The 13,618-nt window shown below is 43.2% G+C and overlaps 1 protein-coding gene across 2 annotated transcripts in view; it reads right to left on the bottom strand.

The window, feature by feature from the left end:
• The window catches only part of ntn2 (netrin 2), a 41,426-nt gene extending 30,506 nt beyond the window's left edge, over positions 1–10,920 (bottom strand). Inside the window, exon 1 of one of the 2 annotated variants that reach the window (XM_063482054.1) lies at positions 10,825–10,920. The gene's annotated coding sequence lies outside the window, so the exon portion shown is untranslated. Of the gene's footprint in view, positions 1–8,253; positions 8,332–10,824 lie in introns of those variants that run through there. The other variant, XM_063482053.1, reaches the window with a different exon arrangement.
• Between the last annotated feature and the right edge of the window lie 2,698 nt (positions 10,921–13,618).

Here is a 13,618-nt window from a genome sequence, read left to right as displayed (position 1 = left end):
TGTATTTGTCTCTTTCTTTAAACATACCAAATCGTACTCTGTTGTCCTTCTGTACCTATTGTATGTATGCATCACTACTTCAAATAAAAAGTTCAGAAAAATTACAGAGAACTTTTGGGACACGACAGCATAAGTTGTAGGATTTAGTATAAAGTGCTATAGTGGGAATTTCCCTATATATGAGTATAGGGAAATACATCCTAACACATCTGAGCTCTGAAGCAGACATTCAGAAACAATCTTCTAGGCAACTTAAAGACCTCAGCATAAGAATAAAAACAACACATTTCCTCTTACACTATGCACAGTGGATTGAGAGGATGGGTCTGCTCATTAATGACTGGTCTTGGCAGGATAGATAAGGACACAGATAGGTTGCATGTGTCTGTGGTCAGGGAGGTTAAAGTGGTTATGCAGACGGGAGTTCATCAACCAAAAGTACTCAATCAAAAGACCGGTCATGGTAAGGCTGGTGGGCTTGACACCCAGTGGGGAGGGCGCAGAGAGGCGGCCGATAGAATTAGCAACTCATTAGCATCCAGGCCGGGCTTCCATCAGCAGCATGCTCATCTGGGAAAATAAACTGTGGGGAGCCGCTGAAGGAGAGAGGAAATAGGAGTGGAAACAAAATAGGAAAAAGGTCTAGAAATTATCACAGGATTGAAGATTTTATGGGCATGTTTAGAAAGAGTTGGTGGGTGGACAGCAGACGAGAGAAAAATAGATGGCATAATCATACATAAGAGTTCTGGTAGGTAAGAAAGAAAAGGGACACGGGAAGGAGAGAAGCAGTGAGGGGCACGACAGTGATAAAGCAGAAATGACTGGAGGGAGGGCAAGCAAGGACAGAGATGAATGGGAGCAGTAGGAGAAAGAGGGAAAGTGACAGAGATGGAGGGAGGGAGTTGAGGGAAGGACATAAAAATTGAGAGAGGGCGCAATGGAGGGGAGACAGATTAAGGTAGAGGACTGCACGGGTCTGTGTCTGGACTTTGGATGACTAAATATGGTGCGGCCCATGTGCCTGCCGGGAGACTCTTCCAGGGTCTGGTGCTGTCAGGCGCGTCTGGCAGACGAGCGTGTAGGTTAAACAGAGACGGTACAGTGACACGGCTGTTTAATTCCACTCAGTCCGTCCTCCGAAACAGATGCCAGCGCGCACAATTGGGAGACAATCAGAAACAGAAGTACTGTGGTAAAAATCAGTATTTATTAAACACGAGAGACTTATCTCACTTCCACTAAAATCAGCCTTTTGGTATCTTTAATCTCTGCTATGACATCAGCACTGAGGTGTAGCAGGTTGACCTTTTAAATACTAAGAATCTGTTTCAGCAAAAAGTTATCTGCCTTTAGCTTTGGCCGTGTGTTTAACAAGCTACGACTTCCCCTCAGTGGGAAAGATTTAGCCTCTCATTAAATGTGGTTAAAGTAGCAACAGCTGCAGTCCAGTGTCTCAGTCTTTCTGATTAAGACGACGAATCCCACACAGAAATGTTGGGTTAGCGAGCAGAGGCTGCAGCTTTTAAAGAAAGAAAAAAAAACAAAAAACCTGCAGATTTGCTTACATTGTTCTAGTAAAGAGATATTCTTATTGTTGTAGGAGAAAATAAAATCATGCATGCAATATTTTTACATTATGATTCTTGCCAAGAGTTAAATGAGAAGATTAAAACCACTCAGTGAGTGTAGCAGTTATCCTGGCTCTGTTTAAGTGTTAGAAAATCTGGCTGCCACGTTGCCCAAGCTCACTAATTAATTACATTTGAGCGTAAAGATGTTACATTTAACCTGAGGGTAATGTATTGCTTCCCATGTTGATCTCCAATAATAGCTACGCTTTTGCATTTCACATTAAAGTTGGCCTGCTTGCAAACCTACCGGCATCATTTCAGTGAGAAGAGAAAAAAAAAAAAGTAATTTTAAATTGATTAGCTGGTCGAAGTGCGGTGATAAATACAAACTGCATATTAGGCAAATTGCCACAACAACATTCCTCTGTGGCTTAATGGCAAGGAAAATCCTGAATGTGCAAACATGCTATGATCCCAAATCCTGGGCTGTGGCAGTGTTAAATTATTTGCTTATTAGTAATATGGCCTCCTTTGGAAACAAAAGAATGAAAATAATATGGGGCTTTTAGAGTGAAAGCCCTCGCTCTCCCCCTGCATAGCATGTTTTTCCTCGCCATAAAAATTACTCAGGCCATTTGGCAGTCGGAACAGATCCAGCGGTTTAAAAATCAAACCAGTGAGAGCCCAATTAAGGAAGGCTGATGATGAGGGGCAATGGGAAAGGAAATTAGATTAAAGAGATGTGGGTGACGAATAGAGGGAGCAGAAATCCAGGAAGACAGACGAGAGAGAAAGGGAGGAAGAGAAGAACAGGAAGATGACAGGGTGGTCTGGTGGTTTCAGCGGAGACATTCCAGGGAACGTTTTTTCAGCTTCTCGCTGTCACCGGGAGATCATCCCATGTTGAGTTGTCTCTCTTTCAAGCGTGGGTGCCTCTGTCAGAGTTCACAGATTAGGAAAACAGAAGTGGCTGAGAGGCTTTATTTGGCTTGGGTGAAAAGGAGGGCGCCAGGGGAGGTGAGGATAGGAGAGGGACCAGCTGAGCCACTTTGTATCCCAACTGGGAGCCGTTCCTGCTGTTCTGCAGGGACGGTGTGCTGGCTGCACTCAAAGTGGGACTGAATGGAGGCCTTCTGCGACGACCGTCTCAGATGACAGCAAGCTGGGGTCCAAATTGGTACCCTGCTAACCCTCCAGCCTGCTGTATAGTAATCCCTAATGGGGTTATTACCGGCTGCCCGGAATCATGATGGGATTTTTAATAGGCTAACAACAGGGCCACCTCCATTCTCATTATCAGCATGGAAAGATACACTGTATGAATATTACACCTCCGGATAGGAAAGCAACAAGGTCAGGAATCCCCTACATCTACTCCATCCCCTGAATCTTATCCATTTATCAATTACTAGTGTTCTCTTTCAGATTTCAGGAAGTAGTCACGTTTCACAAGGTTTATTTTAGCTTTTGTGCCACACCTATAAACTATTAATTGAGGTCATTTATGAAAGAATAACATAAATTTATATATTTGAGAAAATGGAACCAGCCATAAATGAGAGTTCAGATTAATCATGAATCACATCCCTGTCCACTTTGCACCCACAGACAAACACACACACACACACACACACACACACACACACACCTGAAAGGTAAACAAACCTGTCCAGACCAATCAACATGACTGACAGGTTTCAGGTAACAGAGGTCAGATATTAGCAGCCTGAATCCCACTTAATGATGTCCGTCTCCACGGTCATGAAGATCCTACCATTTGTGTGTGTGTGTGTGTGTTTGTGTGTACGTACGTGAGGGTGAAGGAAAGTCTGAGTACCTCACTAGCATTCATTAGGCACTGAAGAGGCAGGGGGGAGGGCTGAAGAAAGGATGGGGGTAAACTCTCACAGCTGAGGGCATCATTAGCACGGGGATCACTAACAAATTTTCAAAGTGTCTCCTCAGAGGGTGTGTGTGTGTGTGTGTGTGTGTGTATAATGTGACAAATCCTCCAATTCCAACCTTCAAAACAACTCACAATCACCTTACTGCTATATCAAACTCCTGTAAACTCGAGTTCATGAGATAGTACCGGCTGTTTCTACGATAACACAAAGTGGTTTCAAAGTGTCTGTGTGGCTCGAGACGCAGCAGGCAGATCCACAGAGGATCATAAAACATCCAAGTGAAAAAAAAATATTCTCTACCTTTCTATCTGACAGAAAGAGACACCGCAGGGAGAAACCCTGAACGCCCAGCAGAGGAATGCAGCAGCTTCTTTGGCCCAGCCCACACCGCCGGCCCCGAGTCTGACAGCAGTTCTTTAAATCAACAGAACCTGATCCAGAACCAAACAGGAGGAGAGACGACAGACGGACAAGTTAAGACGGCTCTCACAGACTCTGGACGGGAAGCTGTACTGAGCTGCTGATCCTTGTATTTAGTGCAAAAAGTCAAGAAAAATGCTGATAGGACACCTTGTTGTATATTTTTGTCTGTTAAAAAGAGGGTTCAGTGAGGTGAGCCTGCTCTCAGTGAGAAAACGAGAAGTGTAAGGGAGTGGAGAGGACATGAGCAGGCAGAAAGTTTTAGGCATTACTCATCAATTTACACGGGATTAAAGAGGGTTAAACTGTGAGAACAGAAACAGGCAAAAATACACATCAAATGAATACACAAGACCTTTGGTTTTAGTTGTTTTTCCAACTTAGAGCCTCTACACATCCAACTCATGTGTTTTCTGCTGCACTTTTAAATGTGACTGCACTCATAAAAAGCGAGAAGAAAACACAGTAAGTAGGGTGAAGACGAGTATGAGCTCTACAGTTAAAAAAATCTAATAAAATATGATGCATTTAAATACTTTTTTTTTATTTTTGACCTTCTTTTTTAAAAACATTTAGTGAGTGACACAAACCAAACATCTGTGATAAAATAACTGATTTTAAGACTAAATCATACAGAAAGGTTAACCTTAAATGACACTACAAAATAAAGTATCTGAGTTAGCAGTGACAAACTCTGAATCTATTTGAGTCACAGCCAAATGGATCATGGATAATTCTGAACATAAGTATGTTGTGTTACAGGATGTGGAACCATTTTTCTTGAAAAAAAAAAAAAAATCTCCATGAAGCTCCCACGAGGAAAAACTCTTCTTCTGGAATTTTAGCTGAAGGGTAAAAGAGTTTGGAGTACAAGGACCGACGTCCAAAAATTTATAGCCACCTATGTCACGCTGTGATCTGTTTTCAAATACAAGAAATATTTCCCCTACATGTGCTGTCAAGATGCACTTGAGAGAAAGAGAGCGAGAAAGATGGATGATATCCTTGGACCTGCGATGGCGGGCAGACTAACAAATTCCTTTAACAGTGGATGAAAGCTATCAAGTAGCAGGATTACAGCGATAATACAGACATGTGAGAAATGCTGAACTTCCCAAAGTGTGGTGTTTTCAGGAAGCGGTTGGACCGGAGGGCTGCCCTATGGAACATTTCCCATGGACATAAGCACAACCCAGACCGCAGCTTGAGAGGCAGGTGAGCCGTTTCTGGGTATGAGAGGAAGTAACTCGTTCAGAGGCATGGAAGGATTTAAGGAGAAGAGAGGTGAACGCTCCTTTAAAACCCTTTGAAGGTTGGCTGCGGTAGGCAGAGCCGCGGTTTTCCCAAAAAGCCCCCCTAACAGGAAAAACGGTCTCTTTTTCTCTCTTTTTTTTTTCCATTGCATAAGAGCAACCTCTACCCCACCACAGCCAAAAGCACGGACCTACTTTGAACTTCAAGGGGGGTGCAAATCGTTTTATTAAGTCCTTGAAATACTCCGAAGGTTGCGTTCATTAAACACACTCCTTGACAAACAAGTCGTATTTACAAGACACTTTATCGGATGCCAAAGCTTGTGACTCAGACAAGCCTGCTTCACCTCTTCCTGTTCTTTCCTCTCCATCTCCATCTTTATTCATTCTCCCTTGAGGGCGATGTTACTACACCCCAGGGGGATTTCTGTGGGGGGGTTGCCCACAGGTCAGAGGTCAGAGTGTAAAGGCACTAACACTTTTCCATCACTACGGATGTGTCTGTGTGTATCCAAGTCAGATAAGTATACTGATAGGAAATAAGTGGGGCCAGATATACGCATGTGGACCTCACACACACACACACACACACACACACACGCATGTATACACATCACTCTGCATCTGGATGAAATCTGCAGCTAGCAAACGCAGGCCTAGCATGGTGCAGGAAGTGGTGGGATAAAATGTGAATCTCTGCCTCTGGGTCCTCTTCCCACAGCGAGAGCCATCTTGGGTATCACGCTGATGAATGATGGGTATTTTAACAGAGAAGGTAAGCAAGTACAAACACCTAATTTGTCACTCAGAGAGATATCACACAGGCAATTAAGTCAGCAGTCAAGATAGTATTTCAACTTCATTCTCACCTCTGAAGTGGAGACAGATGCTGCCTGAGTGAGTGCATGTAATGTGGGTACTCTGTCACACCATATTCAGCTCATGGGCTGCATATAAATGCAAGGTTGGAAACAGAATATATCAATTCTTCATGGATTGAAATCAAACTCTAATTCTTGGATCTTGTGTTTTATCCCTGTAGCTACCAGAGTTTGATATTTTAGCTCCTGACAAACAGCTGCATCGTGAGTTCAATGATAGCCTCTCCCACAGGCTCGTGGTTGAGCAGACCTTATTAATTAATCAGCCTGCACCGTTTATTCGAATGCTTGACTCAAGCAAGGGGGATGAAGTTACACACAGCAAAAACAGAGCAGTGTATGCGACTAGGAGAAACAGATATAGCATTACTTTCCCGCTCTCGTCAAACTGCTGAAGCCACAGAAGGAAAAATATAGTGGAAGTGTTGACTTTACTCGCTCAGGTGGACGGAGCCAAGATCCAGAGGAATCCTGCTCTTCAAGGCAGAAGAAAACAGTCTGCTTATGTTGCTGCAGCTTTAACCATCTCCATCCAGCCGCACTTTAAGGAGTTAATAAAAATCTGCACTATGTTGCTCTGGATTAGCCTCCACATCATGTGCCTTCAGCTGCTCCTGGCTCTACCTCCCTCGCTCTGTCACTGATGGAAGCAGGGTGTGATGCAATTAAATAATGATGATTAATTTGCGAAAACAGGGAAGCGGTGGCTGCACTCCAGATGAACAGCCCTTCGCTTCAGATGCATTCAACTCCCCCTGCTTTCCTCTGGCTTCGACTTGACATTTCACATTCTTTCTGACCTTGGCGAGCGGCGAGGTTTCAGAGGCCCTCATCGTGCATCGATTCCAGGCGTTTGCAGCGAGAGTGAGAAGTAGGTCAAGTGGCTGACACTGTTTCAGAGCGCAATAGGGGCATACTTTAAGTCTATTGAAGCAGTTAAGATAAGCCATCGGTATGGGATTCTCGCTTTCGCTTCCAGGCTTGTAGCTGCTTGAGAGCAGAGGAGTGGATGAGCTCGGGGAGGGTGAACCTCATCAGTATTGTCAAGGCTATTGTTTCCCATCACACCCTGACAGGAAGTGGACTTAAGTGCAAAAATGTATTATCATCAGTTGCTATTTAGAGTTAGAAGCACGGGTATGAAATTAATTTTACATCACGGACCACATACACGTTACTTTGATCTTATGTGGGCTGGACCAGTAAAACTCCCCTTTCTGTCAGTGTGCAGAAGCTTAACTACACATTTAAACCCAGAGAGATTTTAATATATATATAAAAAGTCAAATTTCAACAGCATTTCTACATGATAAAGAAATGCTGCTGTAGTAAATGAATGAAATCTGTCAGCACGACTCTTTGGGCTTAAATTCTGTGTAGCAGTAATGTTTAAAATGATAGAAATCTATTATTTATTTACTTTGGTGTAGTATGAATGGTAATGTGGAAGGTCTGGATCAGTAAAAAAAAAAAAAAAAAAAAAAAAAATGGCTACAAAACTTGTAAAAAGACGGTTAAAAGTCATATATTCAAGTCTTCCTACACATTTTCCAAAACCATCAAGTGGGCCGGATTGGAGTCTTGGGCGGCCGATTCTTGCCCCTGGGGCTTATGTTTGCCACCCCTGATTTAGAGAGATTTTCCTGACCTTTAATAATAAAGACAAGTTATTTCTCCAAACGAGCTACTGTGTCTTAATTTAAACATTTTTAATGCATAAATGTCCCTTTTTTTAACCCCAAGTTGCACGTGGTGGCGTCGAACGGAAAAGGGGGTAATATTAGAAGCGGCCAATGCACCGATTACGCGCCAGTGCCCGAACCTGGAAGCTGTTGCATGCAAGCTAGCTTTCATATAGCTCACCTCTTGCACCTCGGCACGGGCTGACATTGTAGTTTTTGCTTTGCGGCGACACGTGGGCCAGGTGTAAACCGTGGAGGCTGACACCTGTTCGTGATGTCCGCCGCTCTGATCCAGCGCGTCCCGGTGATTCAGCAACCCGAAACTTACACGACCTCAGTCTGTAATGCGGTAATAACAGTCATTGCCTGCGTTTAAAACAAATAGCAGGTCTGGACAGCCCGTCACAGCAAGCGCCGTGAGTCACTTACTAGGAAAATAAGCGGTGCGTAAAATTGAGATCTGCTCTCCGCAAAGACGCGCACACGCCGGGTGTGTGGAACAAACAGGCACGGTGAGCCGCAAATTATAAACTTACCCCAGTGTCACAAGACGTCAGAGCCGCTGACTTTGTACTTTTAAAAGACGTCCTACAAGCGAGAGATCCACCTTAGCATTAAGCTTCGTGCTCCGTCAAAAACCGTCCTCTCCAAACGAGGGGGAAAAGTGACGCGTACTTTCTCACGTTCGTCTCCTTTTAAAAATAGTTAAGCACAAGTGAGAAGATATCGGCGGGAGGAGAGACGGACCACCGAACCCATCCGCGTCCGAAGCTCAGAGCGACTGAAGAGCGTCCAGTACATCCATATGTAAAGAGAGCCCGGGTTAGGCTACTCCCCGTTAAAATCAAACCCAGATTTCCCCCAAAACCAAGAGAGCAAGAGCGCACCCGAGAGAGAGAGAGAGAGAGGGCGAGGGAGAGAGAGAGCGAGCGAGAGAGAGCGTGAGAGAGAGATCTGCATATCCAATAGCGCACAGTATTTGGATAACTGAAGTTTCATTTTTCCTGTAATTTGAAGAGGCACCCAATTAATAAAAGAAATAAATATGCGCGAAGAAAAACACGTGTGACTAAACTACCACTTATATCATTTGATTTCATTCCACGGCCTCACTTTTACAACAAATACATCTCCGCCACTTTACGGACCGACAGTTACTCTGCTGCCTGCTCTAAACGCTCCGTGCTGGGCTGTGTTCACAGGCAGCCATATGGAGGTCGTAATGAGCGCACAACGCTGAACCTGTTGAAACAGAGTCAGGGGTTAGCGGGGGCCAAACAAACAAGAGGCAGATGCAGAATGTTGTGACTTATTAATCCCAATAACAGTCCAGCACACGCGGGATTTATTTGCGTCGAGGCACCGACTTTTTCCCCCTTTATTAATAATAGTAACATGGAATCAAACACACCAGGACTGCCTGTTGTGCGCTTGTGTAAAAAGAGGCTCGTTCTGGCAGAGAAAATGTGGACCTGCGCCCTCGGCTATGACAGCATCGCATTAACTCATTAACTGCCTTCATGTGACTTTAAAGAGCATGCGGTCTGTCGTGATGAGTGCTGGCAATTTTATACAGCCCGTCTGGGGAGCGCGTGCCTAAAGGCGCACTGGGGGAGCAAATGGATTTTCGGGGATTTGAGAATTAAAGCAGGTATCTCAGACGTAGGTAACGGCAATTAGAGCCGCTGACGTTTAACACAAAACGGCCAAATAAAATAGGCCGTGTGGGGACTTCTGGGCAGAGTTCATTTAGTGTAAGCACAGAGGATAACGTGTTACACGTGTAAAACCAGCCCGGCAGAACCGCGAGGACGGGCCGCAGTTCACTTCATAATTCCAGGTAATTTATAGGCGACAGCTCGCGTGTTGCTCTCCGTGTTATTGCAGGTGCAGCCTGCCTACCGGTGGATAGGCCGATCATTAGCATCGCGGTCGATCAAATCCCGAGAACCTCCTGGCCCGCTGTAAGCTGATCAACATTCCTCCTGTAGGCTATTTACTGTACCATCCTCTGGGGGGAACAGCACAGCACGGCATGGCCCAGCTTGGCCCGACCCGGGCCCGGAACCGCGCTGCCTTCATCCAGTAATTCATCTCAAACAAAGACCGTTCAAACACGAATTCAAAGCCGCGGATAATTAAAATTAATAGGCATTAACCCCCAACCCTGTGCGCGTGCGCGTGCGAGCGCGTTACGCCCACGGAGCACACCTGCAGCCAATACTAATTAACAGTATCAGTGAACACAATGGGACACGGAGAGGGGGGGGAAAGGAAATTACTCAAATCAGTTAATGAATTTAAACACAAAGGGGAAAACGGCTCAGAAAGTGGGCTAAAATTAATGAAGTCTGATGAAAGTAAGTGACGAGCAAGGGCAAGCATACAGGGGAGCCGTGCAGTGGAGACAGAATATCGGGATTTTTCGATTTGTTTCCACTCAGAAAACCTAAAATACAAAGGTTTATCTGACTGCTTCTGTTCAGCGGTTAGTACTTTAATTATGTATTTATATAAGAGCAATTTAGTTCTTAATCTCAGGTCGTTTGTCTCCACTCCCTTTCCAAATAACTCCCCAAGAGTTAAGCTTCTAAATGGGATCTTGTAGTAAATCTTAATATTTCGGATGTATTTCTATCCCAGTCTTATTAAAATCTCTCAGATTTGCAGATTGAACATCGATACAGGCACTTCAAATATTTCCAATGTTTTGAATTAAAATACTTGAGTTTAGTGCTAAACGTTTGAGAAAGTAGGGCAGCAAATGGAGAGAAGCTGACACAAACACAGCAGGCCTTCATCAATTGATCCAACAAACTGTCTGAAACACAAAATACTCAAACTCTTTGGTTTGTTAAAAGGGGGAAAAAAACAAGCAGGGGCATTTTGCTGCTAGCGTTTCTGTTTACACGGGGACAGTACAGTCCATGTTCACGCGTTTTATTTGAGAGAGGGGACAATTTTGACGCATTCCTGTGAAATAAAGAAGCTCCACCATCCAGCCAGTGATCTAGGCAGATTATCTCTGCAGTTACAAGTGGGAGAGGCTGGACTGCGTTAAAGACAGAATGAAAGAAAGCAAGACTAACCACAGGCAACACACTCACTTGCTGTCAGATGGGATTCAAGCGGGGAGCTCTCCTCGGTCCTTTAGTTGTTGCACTTGGATCAGTCTGCTGATTGTGTCTGCAAAACAACCCCGTCTGTCTGTTCCAAGCCCGGGGGCTCTCGGCACTAGGTTCCCTGTGGCGGACACCCTGGAGAAAATGTCAGCCTCCGACTGTTTCCTCGCTTCATTTTTTGGCACCCCTGCTGTCGGGCGCAAGGAGAGATGCTTACCTTATACAGAGGGGAAACCCCCAATTGGCTTTCAGTGGAGACGGGCCTCCCTCTTGTGGCGAATACCGTGTAATACTCAGTCAGACTAATAACCTGTGCCTTTTTTTAAAAAAAAAAATCTGCCACATGCCTCAAAGTACATAAACGCAACTCGCACTTAGGTGGCGCTATAGTACTGAACATTTTCCTTATCACGGGGTTCTAGTGGCGGCTCTGCATTACCTCAGAGCAAGATATCGTGAACATGATACCCAGTCATGTCACTAATTAAGCTGGTGAGTTGAGTGGATTTCCACCAGGTACATCTTTATTGACGTTTTATCAGCCTCGTGATTTTCTGAGACAAAAAAGATGCGGTTGTTTGTATGGCAGTAAGCAAGAAAGCATTTCCACGATGTAACATAACTGGATCAGCTGGCGCGGCCACCGTGGAGACATGTATGCCTTAGCATGAAAACAAGTGTTACCGTTAAGATTAGGGCTGTTTCTTTCAGTTACCCAAGTAAGCAGCATTATATATGAACTAACCCAGTACCGAACATCATTATTAACGTTTTTGACTAATCAAACAGGTTTCAGCGTGACGACACATTTTTAACCGTCTGTAGCTCACAGCTGAAATAAAGTAAAATACACAAAGAAAAAATACTATCATTTCATGTCAGGATTTCTTTGTGCTGTGTTATAGGTTCAGATAAGGTGTTGAATTAAAGAGATCACATTGCCATATTATTTAATTGTTTGGATTATTTATCTTTCATTTACTGATTTTCCCATCTTTTTTTCACTATAGCTACACAAGGAAACTCACCAGAATGTAATGAAATCTTCTGTTGGCACTTAATCACAGATAAAGTCACTCTGTTAACACTGACTGATTTGCAAAGTCTTATTTTTTAATCCTTGAGGTGAGCGTTTTCACTGTTAGTTTTTAAAAGCAGACGTCATGAGCACAAAGGGGAACTCTTTGCTCATACTATAAGTTATCAGTCGCAAGTTAGGCCCCACAAAGCTTTATCATTCTGTTGGATACACAAGAAGACGATAATTTATATTAAAAAATGAACATAATGTTGTATTTATTAATACTTTAAATTTAAATATAGGACATAGGAAACTGTTTACTAAGGACCTGAGGAGTTCACCCCTGCTGGCCTATAGAAGAAAATGTGGGTGTAAGAAACTTTTTAACATGCAGAACTTATGAGCTGTCACTGACCTTTCAATATCTGTAGAACCCACAGACTGTGTTTTAAAGATGCACAAAGGCACTGTGACGTCACCCACTCAATTTTTTGCTGATATTTTGAAACCCTCAGTTTGGCATTTTGGTTTCTACAATTGTTTTTTTTTTTTGTTTGTTTTTTAAACAAGAATGTTTAAAGAAATTATCATATTTGGACAAGAAGGATGCTATCAGCTAACATTAGTTCTAGCTATCCGGAGTGGTTAATAACTGGGATGTGTATTTTACTGTGACAATAAATGGGATGCTAATTTTCTGAGCAAAAACAGGATGTGAATGTTTAAACTGTGTCAGTACCTTTAAGGCTACAGACACAAATTGGTTGGAGAGTGCAGCACGACTAAATTAGCTCAACCGTGTGCACATGAACTTCGGATCGAGTTGCCTTTGAAATGGTTGTTTCTAAGACGGGATTCTGAGAGGTTTAATGCACAGCAACTTAAGAAAACACCAGCAAATAGAAAAAATGCCACAAAAGCACACGAAGCACAGCAAAAGTTGAATGAAACACAATGGAAATGGAAAAAAATGAAACACAAAAAAGTGTTTTGGGGAGACGAAGTGATGTAACAGAAACCAAAGCATGTGAATAATTGCACTCAGGCGCACTTAAAAGAAGCTGAGGATTCATCTGAACTATGAGCAGGAACAGACATAAGATAACGTGTGTTTTAATCACATCAGTCATATAATACTATAGATACATGTGTGCTATTAGGCAGTGCATTTGACCTCTCAGGGCCACCGTAGAATCCAGGTCTGCAACCACTCGCAGTCAGTTGCTGTCTTCAAATGGACTTTCATGCATCAAGATGGAAATAAAATGGGGATAACGCACAGTCAGTCTTGATTGAATGAGCTCAGGTTGCAAATTAGACGCAATCTGTTTTTGTTAATGGAGTGAATCTGCAATAAATAAGCAAAAACTGCAAATCTGTTGCCATCTACATACTCAATAACCTTGTACACTTGATTCAGTTATATAAATAGTGACATAGATGCTACAGGATGTCAATTTAAATGCAAAATGAAATAGCAATATAGAAATATAACTAGAATACACAATGCAACCAGCTGAAAACCAGTTGAGATGAGTCCCTTATTGCTAAAATATGCATCAACTCAAACAACTGCAATCAAAAATATCGCATCTATTTGTAAATGGTTGCCAAATGTGAGAATATCCAATGCAAACACAGTAAAACCACCAAATTTTCCTAGTTGCAAGGATGTTGATGTCCTGTTTTCACTCTGAAATAACTTATCCAAAACGTAGTGCTGAACAAGATAACATAGCACCCAATTTTCACTCAAAG

Source organism: Pelmatolapia mariae, linkage group LG8 (genome assembly GCF_036321145.2).
Source record: "Pelmatolapia mariae isolate MD_Pm_ZW linkage group LG8, Pm_UMD_F_2, whole genome shotgun sequence".
Taxonomy (NCBI): Eukaryota; Metazoa; Chordata; class Actinopteri; order Cichliformes; family Cichlidae; genus Pelmatolapia; species Pelmatolapia mariae.
This window is presented reverse-complemented; position numbering and strand designations above follow the sequence as displayed.